At 34.4% G+C, this 15,433-nt stretch overlaps 1 protein-coding gene across 3 annotated transcripts in view; it reads left to right on the forward strand.

Annotated features, from left to right (window-relative positions):
- The window catches only part of BCKDHB (branched chain keto acid dehydrogenase E1 subunit beta), a 209,550-nt gene that overhangs the window by 171,085 nt on the left and 23,032 nt on the right, over positions 1 to 15,433 (forward strand). The window lies entirely within an intron of this gene.

Consider the following 15,433-nt stretch of genomic DNA (forward strand, 5'->3'; position numbering starts at 1 on the left):
ACTGAAAACTTCAGTTGATTATAAACAATCACACATCCAGGGACAATAGAGTATTATTTTTCATTCTAAATTGTTTCTAATTGCCACGTTTATTCAGCATTTACTATGTACCAAGTCATCTGTTAACCATATCATATTTATTAAGTCATTTTATTTTATTTTTAAAAGATTTTTATTAAAAATATAGCTAACATGCAACATTATGTCAGTTTCAGGTGTACACTATAGTTGTTTGACATTGACAATAGTGAGGGTAAGCTTTGTCAAGAATTCAGGGCTGAAATTCTTTTTGTTCAAAATCTGCTGGCTCTTATTGTTATCAGTATTGAAGGGCTAAGGACTCACCAGCCCTTGCCTTCCTCTCAGCCTGAGACATGCGAAGATAAATGAAAACTGGAATTTTTCAGGTCAGCCTCTACTAACTGAGTGTCTGCTGTGTGCCAGACATTGTATGCTTGGATGACTTCTATTAAAGGGAGTCAGGAAGGGCATTTTACTCTTTCAGCAACTGGAGTTTGATTTCCTTTATTATCACGCTGATCTGTGTACACTGGCAGTATGGATGATTGAGTAGAAAAGCTAGAGCCTCACTGTCTTGTCTTTAACCTAGCTGATAACAGATTCAGGACCAAGTTGTCTGCTTTCTAGTACAGTATGAGTCTGAAACCCAAAGAAAGCAAGATGTGTTGTTATTCTTTACTATTTCATAAAGGAAACATTTTTCACAACTTGAAAAGATAATTGGAATTTACTTAAACTTTATAAGAAATTAGCCTGTACATTGGGATTCTAGTTAATAACCAAAGAATTGGATGTTCCCACAATCTCAGTTTTTACAAATCAGAATTAAAATGAATGCTAAGCAAATACAAATATACCCTTCTGAACTTTGTATAACTAGGGACATAGAAAATTTTCTGGTTATATTTTACTTTCATTGTAAGATCACCTCCCAATCACCCCCAAGTTGCTAGGTCGCAAAATTATTATAGGATTAGCTTAGAATTTGCTATATTGTAATTAGCCTTGGTGACTGACAACACAGAGAGGACATGAATGAGTGGGACAGGTTTTTCTCTGCTGCCCCTAGGTACAGCATATGAAAAAATCTGTTTTTGTCTGCAGTGGATTCTTACTCCTTGCCAAAGGAACAATAGACACCATTTATAAAAATATGATCTTTGTGCACGTTGCTAGGTTACTCAATTTTGAGCCTTTTTCTTTACATAATTATGAGAAACCAGTGATGCAGAGATAAGAAATAAAAAGAGGAAATTGGTAGTGTGAGTAAATGGGAAATTGGTATTATTATTATCAAAACACTGGATATGGTAATAAGTAGATTACTAGAAGAGAAAAGGTATTTGAATACTAGCCAAGAAAGAATTCCAGTTAGTCACAAACTGTAGTAAAATACTTCCAATTTTAAACCCCCTATTTTTATTTTTCTTACTTCCTCAGATGTGGGCATTTCAGTGTTGATCCTTAAAAACGTTTGTACTGAATGAAACGATAATTTCCCCCAAATTACACAAAAAAACTGAACTGCTCATATCGTGTACTTAGTCTTACTACCCTCATCGCTGTATTGTTTTGTGTCTCATTCAGACTATCAGCAATCCTATTATTCATCTCTAATGATATTGCTTACTTCCTATAAATGAACCCTGAGTTTACCTGGAAAATCTTGTAAATCTCCATAGCCACTCTTGCATGTGCTCTGTGACATACAGATATGTAAAATATGAAAACCATCTGTCACTGTCTTCCTGCCAGGGCTGGTCTGTTAGCCATCTGGCGATCTGGTCGTCCCCTCCTTTTCTGTTGCTCTGTTTTTGCGCCTTTGGTGTGCACGCACCCCCTCCTCCCTGTGCTGCTGCACTCCCATGGGCTTTTTCTCCATCACTGATTACACCAGGTTCTTTTCTGCCTCCATGCCTTTGTGCTTATTTTGTCATCTGGTAGGAATCCTCCTTCCAGGTTCTTGGCAGAGCTGCTTCCTCAAGGTTTTCAAATGCCACCTCCTCAGAAAACCCTTCCCTGAGCACTCTGTACAACTTAGAACTCCCTGCTACTATGTCTACTGCAAGCCTCTGCGCACTTTCTAGGACATCCTTATACATACATCCCCCCCTAGATAGTAAAACTCTGTGATAGTAGGGACATCCTGGGCTCTGAAATATTTGATTGACAAATGATTGAATAAATGAATAAAAAAAAAATCAACCTCAAGGTCCTGAAAGCTTCCTGGCATTTGAGCTGAATTTGAAAAGTGAACTTTGTGAAGATAGCACGGGATAGCAAAATCAGTGTTTGAGATGAGAGAGGTTTTTTGTAAAAGCGGTGTTATAAATAATAAACTTTGCAATGGAGGTGGGCCTGTGTATGTCTGTCCTGGGCTGTGAGGGAAATAGGGGTAAATAAAGCATAAGTTTTGGGGAGCCAGGCAAAACTTTTAATTAGGGGAGGAACATGATTACAATGGCAGTGGTGTGGCATCTGGCAGACGAGTAGGATAGCATGCAGTAAATTGCTAAGGAGTAAAAATCTCTACACCCTACTTCCTGTCGTGCTGATTTTTTGCATCATCAGTGACTAAGGCCATTAATGCCCTAGAGTGAACGAGAATATAAGTCAAAACTGGAGTTGTTTCATTAACAAATATTTACTGATGCTAAGTCTGTATCAGGCATTTTTCCTTTAATACAATAGGCTATGAAAACCAATGTGCATGACACTTTGCAACGTTGGTTTTGCACACCTAAAATGAGATACAATTTAGAGATATACATATTAATACTTAAGACAGTGAAAACAAAACTGGCAAATAATTACTGCCTTAAATAGGAGGGAGATGTATTTAATTTAATAAATGCAGTCAATTTGGTTAGCAATGAATTACCCTGTACACTAATACTATATATCGGAAACAACCACAGATAAGAAATATAACTGTTGAAAACGTGTGCTGCTTTTAAGAAACTCCAAGAGCTGCATGGAAGCATATGTTGTTTTCTTGTTATCTGTTTTGCTTCTGATATGTCATCGCTCCCTGGAGATCGAATTTCTTCTTCTGCCTAGACCCATAACCCACTCCAGCTGTAGCATCCTTAGATTACTTATGTCACAAATGATACTCGTTTTGAAACTGGAGTACAATGGCTGATTTCACTAATTTTACATTTATTATAAAGTTGAATTCTCGGGAAATAATTCAGTTAGCAAAGATATAGTTTGTCTTGCACAAAAAGTGGTATGTTTCAGTCTTGAAACTATTATTATCGCCACAGAAAAGGAAACCTTTTTTTTTTTTCTTCTTCCAGATTTTAGTGTTCATAGCTGTTGCTTACTCATAGGGAAAGGGGAGTTGCCATAGCGATCTAACGGCCTCGGAGGGAATGCGGTCTTGGCCTTAAGCATCCGGCGACCCACCCCATTTGGAGAGCCCCTCTGAAAAAAATTTCCTTTTATGGAAATTATTTGAGTTACTGTAATAAAATAAAATAGTGTAATTTCTGTAGCTCAGATTTGTCCTCAGATTTTTTTACACACTTATCTTCTATAATGAAAAGAAAAGCATTTATAATAAACACAGGATATGTGATTGTCTTCAGGAATGAGGTTAAATATATTGCATGTTAATTATCCCATAAATATGTTCTCAAACACACAAAGCATCCTGTACTCTTTTTCATGTGAGCTATAAAGTTTGAAAACCTATTAAGCAAGATGCTGATCAAAATGTATTTATCAATATTTGGGATTTTCAGTTTCAATGAGTGTTCTTAGGTGGAGAAACTCATGGCATTATAGAAACCTGCACAGGCCATGCTGGGTAAAGCAAGTGACTTCGTACTCATGTATAAAATAGTAACATAAACCTGAAATCAGTACTTCTGAATCTGTAGTTGCTCACAGGGCAGCTTGATGTGTGAACACTGTGTTTATAGGACCAAGACCACACATTTGCTCTGCAGCTGTGTTTAATGGTTATCAGTTTGGCGTGCAGCCTGATTATTTTGGAGGGAGAATAGACACTTCAGACCCCTTTTGACAATTCCGAGGTAACTGAAGTAACTACTGCTAAAGTGAGTCATGCAAACTTAATTAGATTTGCTACATAATTAGTATTTGAGGAAACCTAAGGAAAATCCTTGTGGGTTGGTGATTTGTTATGTCAAATATGAGCATGCTCATTTAGAGAACTGGGAATTGAAAATGATGAGATTCTAATGCATTGTAACCCAGATATATTACACACATATATAATTTTTTAATCGAGCTTTTAAAAGTGATACTTTCCCAGGGATGACTGATAGGCTTGTCCCAGGCAACTGGGATCTGTCTGCTTCCATGCACAGGGATGAACCCATCTTCACACAACCACGTCCGCTTGATGACATTTATGTGTGTACACCTAGCTTAACACCTACAACATGAGAGCCCACGGCTATTTAATAAACACCCCCGTGCTAGCTGTGGAGACTCTGCCAATAACCTCTAATGGAAGCTGGCAAGTACAGTCTGTGACAGAGAGAGCCCGTGCTGCACTTTAGTTTACATTTTAGTTTAAGATTAATTTAATAACAATGTCACATCTGTAGTCTGTTGTTTTAATTGTAAAAAAGAATTTAATTTTATTCGCAAAAGACATTTCTTTAAATACTCTAGAAGTTTTCTTCTGTAGTTTTAGAGTTTTATAAAGTGATTTAACCGTGGAGAATAGTGATAAAGTATTTACCATGAGGAGAGGATTAAATTTCATTTTCCCATTTATATTAAGGCTAGGAAAAAATATTTTTCTAATTTATCAAAAAGCTGTCACATTCTTTTCAAATTACTTAGCTACCTAAGTTCATCTAGATTCTATCATAGATAAGGAAACCAATGAAAGGAAGCAAATTTAATTTCTTAATGAAGAAATTAATGGGTTTTTGTTGTTGTATTTTGTTTTTGTTTTTGTTTTGTTTTGTTTTTTATTCTTGGTAGAAGAAACTTAAGCTTACAGCCTACCATAGGTTGAATGTCCAGTTTTTCCTGAGAATTCACAGCTTCAGAACTCAAAGTGGCAGCTAATGACCTACACTCAAGCAAGCTGTTGGTAATGAACTAGAAACAAAGTCCACTCATGTCCACCCTTCCCCTCATTTACCCATCTTCTCCCCCAGAAAGTCCCTAAAAGAAACAAAACATAAATCCAAGCTTAACCTACTGTAAATCTAATTAAAAAGACCGATCTATACTCCCCAGTAACACATCCCAAAAAGGCAGTAAACAGCTAATCCCCCGCTTTTTTTGCAGTTTTTACCGCAGCCTCTCCTAGAAACCTGTACAACAGAGAAAGGGACAGCTAACTCTAAAACTATAGTCAGAGCTATGTTACTTTAAGTTCTCCTAGTCCATTCCTTCTGAAATGAGAATAATAAGTCATTTTTTATATGATTGTTCTAAGGCAAGGCTTAGCAAATTCCGGCCTATGGGCCAAATTTAGCACACAAATCCCCCCTCCTACCCCCAGTTTTTGTACAGCCTGCAAGCTATTTCTAGTCTAGCCTATAAGGTAAACAAGAAAACCAGTGATATGCCAGATTTTAAAAACGTTTTTATTAAAGTTGAAAAAATGTCTTCATCGTGCTTAACAAAAACAAGTAGACAATTCCACTAGTTTTTGTTTCACAGGTATAATGACAGCACTAGATACAAATATTACCTTGTAACCTAGAAAAACTCTTTGGTCCACTTTGAAATTTTAGATCTTTCCCAGTGCACCCAAGCTTAACTATGAGAGCTGGCAAATTCCAACAAAACTGCAAGTACCTGTGTTCTCTTGGTCCATCACTTAAACTTCACCAATCTCAGCTCCTCACTTGTGCTACCACATGGAGTTGTTGAAAGGATTAAGTGAGACTATACAAATAATCATACTCGTTTATTACTAAATAAGAAACATCTCTTTGGTTACTATTTAGTGAATGTCTGGTTTTTCTGTTCTCTGTATGCATGTACATATTCCTTTTTCTGAACAGATAGGCGTATGGAAAAATACCTTTCTTTTCCTGTAGGCTGCTATGTTATTTCTCATGATACTGGCCAGGATATGTTGATTAAACACAGGATTGTTTGGTTGTGTCCCTGTGTGCTTCTGTGCATCATTATGTGTGATAGACGAGTATGACATATAGGGACACTCTTGTGATTTCTTTGGGGAGTTAGTGCTGTGTGTGTTAGCCTCTGATTCCTAATTGTGGGACCTGATTGACTTAATATAATTAATTCAGCCTCAAAGTAAGTAGATAAAAAATCGTAAGTAAACGCTCTGGTCCATCTAAATAAATTATGTGAACATTACCATTTTATGTGAGCTATATAAATTTAATTCATCTAAATTTATTATTGTACACTACCTTTGGGCAATTCTGATATTATATTTTTATACTTAACTATAAAAGTATGTAGAATTAGGTCCCAGTCACTAACCCACCCCCTCACTAGCGTATCTGTATGTTTAGCAGGCTTATTAGAAATTTGTCCACACTGAGCATGCAATACAGACTTTGTGAGAATACATGCAGATTTGGGTTCCTCTTATCAGTATACAAGTTATCCAATATTGGGAGGAAGAAAGGAGGCATGTGTATTTCACCCTCTAATTCTCAAATAGCTCTCCATTCTTGAAATTCTAACATGAAAAATATGTATATGCAAATACATAGACATTGAACCTGAAAAAACTTCTTTGTTGGAAATATTAAGCAACCTCAGAAGTAGAAACATAGATATGTAAGTGCAGTAAAGAGGAAAATATATTTAGGATTCTGCATTTTATTTTAATTGGATAAGACAATAATTACAATTGATCGGTTTGTTTTAATGAATAGGTCAAATGCATCATGTTAGCAAAAGTCATCCTCCTAAATAATGAGAGCATTTATAAGCCTTTTCTTACTCAGGTCAGAGATTCCTCCCCGAAACTTGTTTGCATTGTTAATTTGTTCAGTTATTAAACTTTGGAAGTGCTACTATACTACTATTGGGATCCAATTAACAAGTTTTTGACCATATCTCCCTAATAATCGATAATAGCCTGGAAAATTTATTTCTGCTGTGCTTTTCTTAGTAAAATTGTAGTGATCTATTGACCAGAATTAAACTGCTAAAAACAACTTGGTCTTACTTATTCATTTAGCAAAACCGAGTTTAAAGATTGTGTTGCTGTGATACCCAAGATTAACCTTAAAATAAAGTGTGTTTAATTTCAATAAAAATATAGACACATCTCTTCTGGCATTATGTAGATAAAGTTGATTTTTCCCTTTTCCTTGCCTTTTTTATATTTAGCAAGTTGTTTTAACATTCTTTTAAACATAAACTACAACATCAACTGGAAATCTAACATTTTTAAAGAGAAGGAAAAAGCAATAAAACTCCTTTATATTATAACAAAAGAATGTCATTTGTAAAATAGCAAATATTTTAGCCATTATTTTTTTTTATCCAGCTTTTCAAACTTTTTAGAAAGATGGTGCCAGGTAGGGGGAAATCACTCTATTCAAGTAGTTTCGTTTTGTAATTAGTCTTGAAACTTAAAAAACAGGTTGCAAAATTGGGAGAGTGACAGATCCTAACAGAAATTTTTTTCATGCAGGTTCAGTCCCCCAAATTCTAAAAGAATATATTTTCTATGTCATGAGACAAAGGAATCATCAGGTCGCTTTTGCCAGAATTGATTTCTGCCTTTCGAGCACCATTTAGTAGTGTATTAGAATGCTTATATAAAGAATTTTTTTGAAAAACAAGCAGAAAAAATGAATGCTTTGTAGGATAATCAAAAGTTGCTCTACATTAGTATTTTAAATTTCCTGGTGCCAAACCAAGCAAAAATCCTACCTTACAGAGCGTGATTTGTTCATGAGATGAGCCAGGGCTGCAAGTCGCTTATGTTTATCATTATGCATCCACATTCTAAAAAAATTCCACTTGCAAACTTTGGTGCCGTTGATGCTTTCTTCTATAGGAAGAATTTTGAACTATAAAATTTGAGAAGCTTCAGTGGCTGTGGAAATTTGAGAGCATTGCTGTTTCTTCCTTCTCTATTGAATATAAATTGTTTTAACAAAAGCAGTGTAGCCACAGTACATTTTAAATGTCAAAATTTCCACATTGAATAACTCAAACGAATTTAAACTTTTCACTTTGAACTTTCAAAACCTCAGAACGTCATTGGAGACAGATTGCAGCAAATAAACAGAATGTGTTGCAGAAAGATTTAATGAGGAAATGATTTTTTTAGCCATAGTTTCTTACAGTGCTATTCAGGTGAAAATGGTGAGGCAGCTTTGGGTCATAGCTCAAGACTGTATCTAAAGGAAATTTTGAAAGCAGAACCAGACTCTTACAGATTTTACCTGGAAAACCAAAGTGGTTTGGATGGGGTGCTAGTTTTACCTTTGTGATTGCTATTTAGTTTTTATGAGAATTAAGATTAGTTAATATTTATAAAGTATTTAGTATAGTCCCTGGGCCATAATGAGCACTCTGTACTTTTTTAAAAAGTTATTTTAGACAAGATTATATATTATAGAAATGAGTTGTCACTTGCTTTCACCTATTTCTGATTTTAAAAATAGTGAAATTTACAAAACTGTAATTTTGAGACAAAAGCAATTTATATTATGTAATAAATTCTTGATTTTTAATGTTAAATTTTGATATTGAAATTTGTTCTATTTCAGTTTCAACAGTTACCATATCGAGATTCATAGATGATTTTGCATTAATGTTTATATTCTGACATGACTATGAATTTGAGCCATGAATCATTTCTATGCATATTTTAATATCATGCTCCAACTTTGTTTTAGATAGCTAGACTGTATCTGGGGAAACCTGTTTAGATCAGAAATAGTATTTCTAATTTCAGAAAATAAAATTCCATTTCAAAAATGGAGTTGGAATTTAAATGAAAATACTAATTTAGAATTCAGTTTCATTCTTTAACTAGCTGAAAAAAATCTTAGAAAACAAAATTTGTACCAAATTGCCAGTAATTTGTATTAAAGAGGAAGAAATGGAATTTTTAAAAGTCAGCTGACATTGAAGACTTTCCAATGAAATTACTTAATAGAGATCTCAGCTTTTAATTTAGTCAAGATTATGATTTTACATGGAAGCTTTGCTGAAATAGTTGGGTTTGACTGTAATATTTCAGGTGTTATACAAATCTGGATAAAATTATATTATTCATATACGCTTTTATTTAGTTATATTGTTTCAACTGCATTTTAAAAGTGAGAGACCTCATATCAGAAAATGTTTGTTGAATGCATCTTGTATACATGATATTAGAAAAAAAAACATAGCACTAATGTTTAGGGGAGCATCCTGTTAATTTGGGGGTAGATTAGGGACTCTGCTGTCTGAAGAATTAATTTCGTAGATCTGTGCTATGTAGAAAATTGGTATACACACACACACACACACACACACACACACACAAAGTTCTGTTTAAAAAATTTGGTACTTACTATTTATTAGCTTAAATGAAACATTATTTTACATTAGTAAGGCTGCATTTACTTAATTCAGAGATGAAATCAACTTTGGCATTGCTGGCACAGTGCTTTCACAGATTTCTGTGATTCATTTACTGAGAAAGTATGATTTAAGACACCAGAATCATTTTTTCTCATGTGACCAAACTCATGGTTTAGTTATAGGCAAGTTTTCATGGCAGATTTAAAACAAATATTCTCTGATAATATTTGGAAACTGGGGGAAGTCTAACCTGACATAAATAACAAGGACTAATCAACTTATAATCAAAAATAGCTTTCTAAGTTCCTATACTTTAAAGCTATCAAATATACATCATTTTGGTATATTAGTTTAGTTTTTCTCGCATTTTAAAAGTTTAACTCTTGCACTGCTCCTTATGACCTCTAGATAACTAATTGTATTTAGAAGCAAAATCCCCATTGTTTTATTCTTAATAATAATTGACAAGGACCAAATGGTATTAGAATTCAGGTTTAAAACTAAGTACATTCAACACAAAGTGATATATAGATGATGTATTGCAGAACTGTTCACTTGAAACCTATGCAATTTTACTAACCATTGTCACCCCAATACATTTTAATTAAAAAAAAAAAACTATGTTCAGAAATAATTTAAAATTTTTTCCTAATGTTTTCTCCTAGAGAAGAAATGATAACTCATCTGTATGTCTTGCTCAGTGCTCATTACATTTATAGCTTAAGTTACCACTCCTGAAGCAAAATATTTTCTCATAGTTTAAATGTGTTATAGTGGTGTGATAATAATTATGTGATATAACTTGGAGTATTTTGTTTGAAAAATAATTTAAAAGTCAATTTTTTTTTGTAGTATTATTTTGAAAGTAAGTTGTGGAGTGATTTTTTTCATTGTTCCAAGGAGGAACATAAAATCTTGATTTATCAGATAATTGTATAGGCAGTGTATGTCTATTTTGACTTGTGATGTGCTTCTCATTACTGTCCTGCTTTTCTGACTCTCCATTAAATGTTTAGAAAAATTAGTTGAATAGTTCTTCAGGAAAATGAAAGGGATTTCATCAGCCAATATCAGCTATATGAAAGTAGGAACACATATAAAAGACCTAAATGTTTCTTATCTCACTTTAAACTTCATAACTTTCCAACTCAAGATGATACGTATTCTTGCACAGTGGGCGATAGTCAACATTTTGTCACTAAAAGACCTGAATAAAAATTATCCCAAAATTATTCTTCGTAAAAAATCTGAGCCTGGAATTGCCTTGAATTAAAAAAAAAAAAAATGATTGCTTTACAAATAAATCAAATATCTTGCGCTCTTTATTCTCCACTGTTTTCTGAAGTTTGTATGCCTTGATTATTTTCAGTTATCTACCAGGCTCTCTTGTAACCTTTCCGGAAGCTGACTGGCAGGCTACTTTTCTATAGCAGCACTGCATGGAAATTGTGTACTTTTCAGTGGAAATTTTTAAACCATATACTGAACTCTTCACTATCTAGCCATACAAACTGTCATTCCAATCCCAGGAATTGGCAGTTAGTGTCCAGGCTCCCTGCTCCCCACCAGGGGGCAGCACCCAACCCTGCCTTTCCTTGAGGCCAGAGTGCGGCCTTCATAACCTCAGTGGTCTCCACCCTCCTTCCTCAAACTGCACTTCGTTTTGGTATTTTCTTACAAGGCTGAGTAGGTGTCCGACAAATCGTAGTTGTTCAGGCTCTGTGCTATAAGGGATATTATTATTTATCCGTGTTGACTGTTCTGTGTACCAGAATCTTGTCCTCAATGATGATTTGGTCTATCATTTCAAATCCCTTGTGTTTATTGTAACTTGGAAAATCTTAAGAGGAAAACAAAAACCTAGCAGTTATTGAGCACTATGATGTGTCACACATGGCACTAGGTATACTTCATATGGTAATACACAATCTAGAGAGGTAAATAGGCAAGGTAACACAATAGTGTTACAAAACGACAGGAGGATACAATAGCAGAATTAAAAGCTTGGAGAGGTTAAATCACAGTAGAACATAGATTCCCTTCAGACAGTATTCCAAATTCCATGCTGTATCAATTATATTTTGGGGCTTTGCCTTAAAAACAACAAAAAGATTTGTTGAGAATGACTGAAACCGCAGTGTGGAATGCCTGAGACTGATCTCAGTGATGTAACTCCTGTGACACGGTGACAGGAGAATCTATGATTGATGCATTTAAAACTTTAATGGGGAAATGGGGTTAAGTGTTGAGAGATGTTGAGTGATCCCACAGAAACCCTAATATGTATACATTTACACACCCATACTTATAATATGTAATCTACTTCACATTCACCAAAATAGGAATAATTACAGTACAATTAATCAATTTTGAAAAAAACTATCAATATTTTATTTATTTTAAAACAATAATGGATCATTTTGTTTTTTCTTACCCTCTTTTACCTGCTAAAAAATTTATAGGATCTCTGTTCCCTGCAATTTCAATAAGATACTACTAAATTTGTTTTGTTTTGTTACCAAAAAATAGGCAAATAATTTGTTTTGCCTGTGTCTGTGATTTTTATGACTTGGAATTGTAATTTCACATCATCTGTTTCCTTTTCTGGTTACAATATACATAGCAAGCCAGATTGCTAATATATAAATAATTTGACTTATGCTCTTTTGAATCATTTAGGATAGCCTAAGGGTTCCTGATACCTAGGACCATCTGTTCATTGCTCTGGTGTTACTTTCATGCTCAAGTGTGTACTTTTCAGTTTCTTCACATGTCTTAGCCTTCCTTATATATATGAAAGGGGCTTCCTGGACAGAACTTAGCCTGTTATGCCTTTCAAGGTTTTGTTGTAAAACTTTATCCCCTGCCTTCCATTTCATGATTCTTTTTTATTCCTATTATATTTATTTTGTTGTTGTTGTTGTTGTTAATATCTTCAATAGTAGTGCCTCAAAACTACAGAGGAGTGACTAAAAACATGGGTTTTGTAGTCAGGTTTGAACCTTACTTGGCTATGTATGTAGCTATTTGACCTTGGACAAGTTCCTTCACCTTGGTTTCCTCATCTGTGAAGTGGAATATAATGCCTACCTCATGGATTTGTTAAAATGATTAAATGAGATGAAATATAACTCATTTATATAGCACCATGCGTGCTATATCATAAGTACTTGTTACTATTCTTATTAACATATTTTAGAAAGAAAATTCCCATAGTTACAAAAAGACATGTCTAGAAGTAAATTCAAATCCCATATATAGAATTTCACACAGGGGTCTTGTGGAAGGGCTATCTTCTTGTCACTAAGTACCTGATTGTGTGAAAGCATATACCACAACAAAATATATGTAGGCATTGCTACGTAATTGGTTTAGGGTTCACTTTCAGTCCTTTTCACTGGGCCCAGAGTGAATCTTTGGTCCACGAATAGCTGGAGAAGAGTTTCTCTTAGCACCTGTCTGGGTTCTCTTCTGTTACCGCTGTTTATACATGTCACACTACAATCTGTTTTGGAACCACAAAGCACAGTCCTATCTGTCATTGTTCCATGTCAGGCTCTCCAGGAAGAGAGACACTGCCCATCTTAACCCCTGTGTTGGATGCTACCTGTAATCCTCACAATAACCCTGTGGGTGAGGTAATTGTTTCTTCCTAATTTTATGTGGATTACTATTTCTGAATCAAAAATCATTAAACATAGTTTTTAAAATATGAGTGTGCTTATGGAATACGAAGAAAAATGTGATTGATGGAAAAGTAGATATGATTAATCTGGATTGTTTTGGAAATTTAGAGCACATGGTTGCTATAGTTATGGGGTCATAACATGGTATATAATGAAGCAAGACATATATTTTGAGGAGAATTAATAGGGTACATTGATCAATAAACCTGCCCATGAGATTCAAGTATTTCTTTTTCTAAGTGTGTGTGTGTGTGTGTGTGTGTGTGTGTGTACGTGTACACAGCTTCTCTATGAAGAAAACTGATGGAGAACAAGAATGCCCTGTTTGGATGGTTGCCCAAAGAAATATACTCACACATAAATCATTTGTATATGAAGCAGTTCAGTGGGAAGTAACTCTGTACAGCTGCTTGACCCAAACATCTATTTCTAATTGCTTTAAAAGAAGTTTATAACACAAGTTGTGGAAGGAATAATTTAAGTCTCTTTAATATACTTCAGTTAGCAAAGTGTTAAAATTTCAAACTGTTTCAATTGGTCAGGGTATAGCATTATAAAATTGAATCATCATCTTCTACATCCTTGAATTGTTTTCCATGATTTTTACAACACAGTTTATATACTTACGTATAGTATAGTATAATCATATAATTCTACTTAATTTATATAATTGTTAAATTAAGGAAGTACTACATATAAAATCACAAATTTTTGTAACATAAAATAGGAACCTTTATTCATATAAAAAGATAATTCTTCACTTTACTCTTTTATTTAAGTGCCATTTAATTATAAAACTAATATTGTGTCATAAAAACTCCAACAATATTTATGAAATATGAAGTGGGGTCCTTTCCCACCTCGTTGCCACTTCCAGCCTCAAAGGGTGACCACTGTTTACAGTTCAAGTGTGACCTTGCAGACCTTTCTCTATGCTCGTGCTAGCATATAGATGTATTCCTATAAAGAGTGATTCTTTTTCTTGAGGAATTAGAAACATTGCTATTTGTGGGGAAAAAACTTAGTTTGATAATTTTAATATTCATGCTAAAAGGAATGATTTTCACACTGACAGATCATTTTGTTATAGGCCAGCTTTCTAGGGTACTAATTGTAAAGAAAAAATATTTTGTAACAAGTGCAAAATCAAAGGTACTTAGTGAAATATTTTGCCCTTGATGTTCTATATTTTGTAGTGTCCATTGTTGGCTTGTTTATGAAGAATGCAGTATTTAGGGAAGATGGAAAAACAGCCTGTGTCAACTAAAGTACTAAAATTGAGTTAATCCCAAATTGACTCCTTTAAAATTACTTGTTGCAATCCACTCAATCTTTTGAGCTTATTACTAGTGGAATTTGTTAGGTGACTCTTTAAATCTTATGTATTCAAGATTCTCAAGTTGTTAATGAAGATTTCCTGTTGGTAGGAAAACCAACTCTTATTTGGTGTTAGATAGTGTAAGTCACAGTGGTTATTGGGGGCAGAGAGAGGTGCATAAATGGCCAGATGGTGCCCTTTGGAGCTAATCTGTCCTATTCCTGGGAACTTTCTGCCCCAGTATTCTTGTTACTAGAAGATATATGCACAGAGCATAGGAACTGAACATCAGGCATCAGGTTTTCTTCATGTAAACATTTCCATTCAAATGAAAATTTAAAAATACAATTAGTAAAATATTTAAGAAAATGTGTACCTCTTCAAGTTGTTTATGAAGAAGGGAATGCATAACATGGGTATATAAAAAATCCAGAAGTTTTTATTTCAGGTAATAGCTGTAAATGAGAAAACTAATATCATTTTTCTAAGAATAGTTTAATCACATATCTCTTTTTCTAGATTTTTTTTTAAAATTAACTCTTTAAAAATTTAATTTTCAAAATTGAAATTGTCACCTGAATAACATTTTTCCCCCACCTGAAAACAACTTACTACAGGATTTTTCTGCAGTTGAGATTTTACATGTTTACACCAGTTCTCTAGCCTTCACCAGCCTTGTGGACTTCGTAGTCTCTCAGGGGAGACAGATAATTGGGCAAATACAGTGGAGTGTGCTGAGTGCAGTGCTGTGGGAGCTCAGGACAGAAGCCCTTTCTTTGTCCTGGGTGGTGCAGGGTTGGTGAGGTGTCAAGAAAGACTCCCTGCAGAGGTGACTCCTAAGGTGATACCTGAGAGATTTGTACAGATTAGTCAGGCAAAGATCAGTGGGCTTGGG

Source organism: Rhinolophus ferrumequinum, chromosome 3 (genome assembly GCF_004115265.2).
Source record: "Rhinolophus ferrumequinum isolate MPI-CBG mRhiFer1 chromosome 3, mRhiFer1_v1.p, whole genome shotgun sequence".
Lineage (NCBI taxonomy): Eukaryota > Metazoa > Chordata > Mammalia > Chiroptera > Rhinolophidae > Rhinolophus > Rhinolophus ferrumequinum.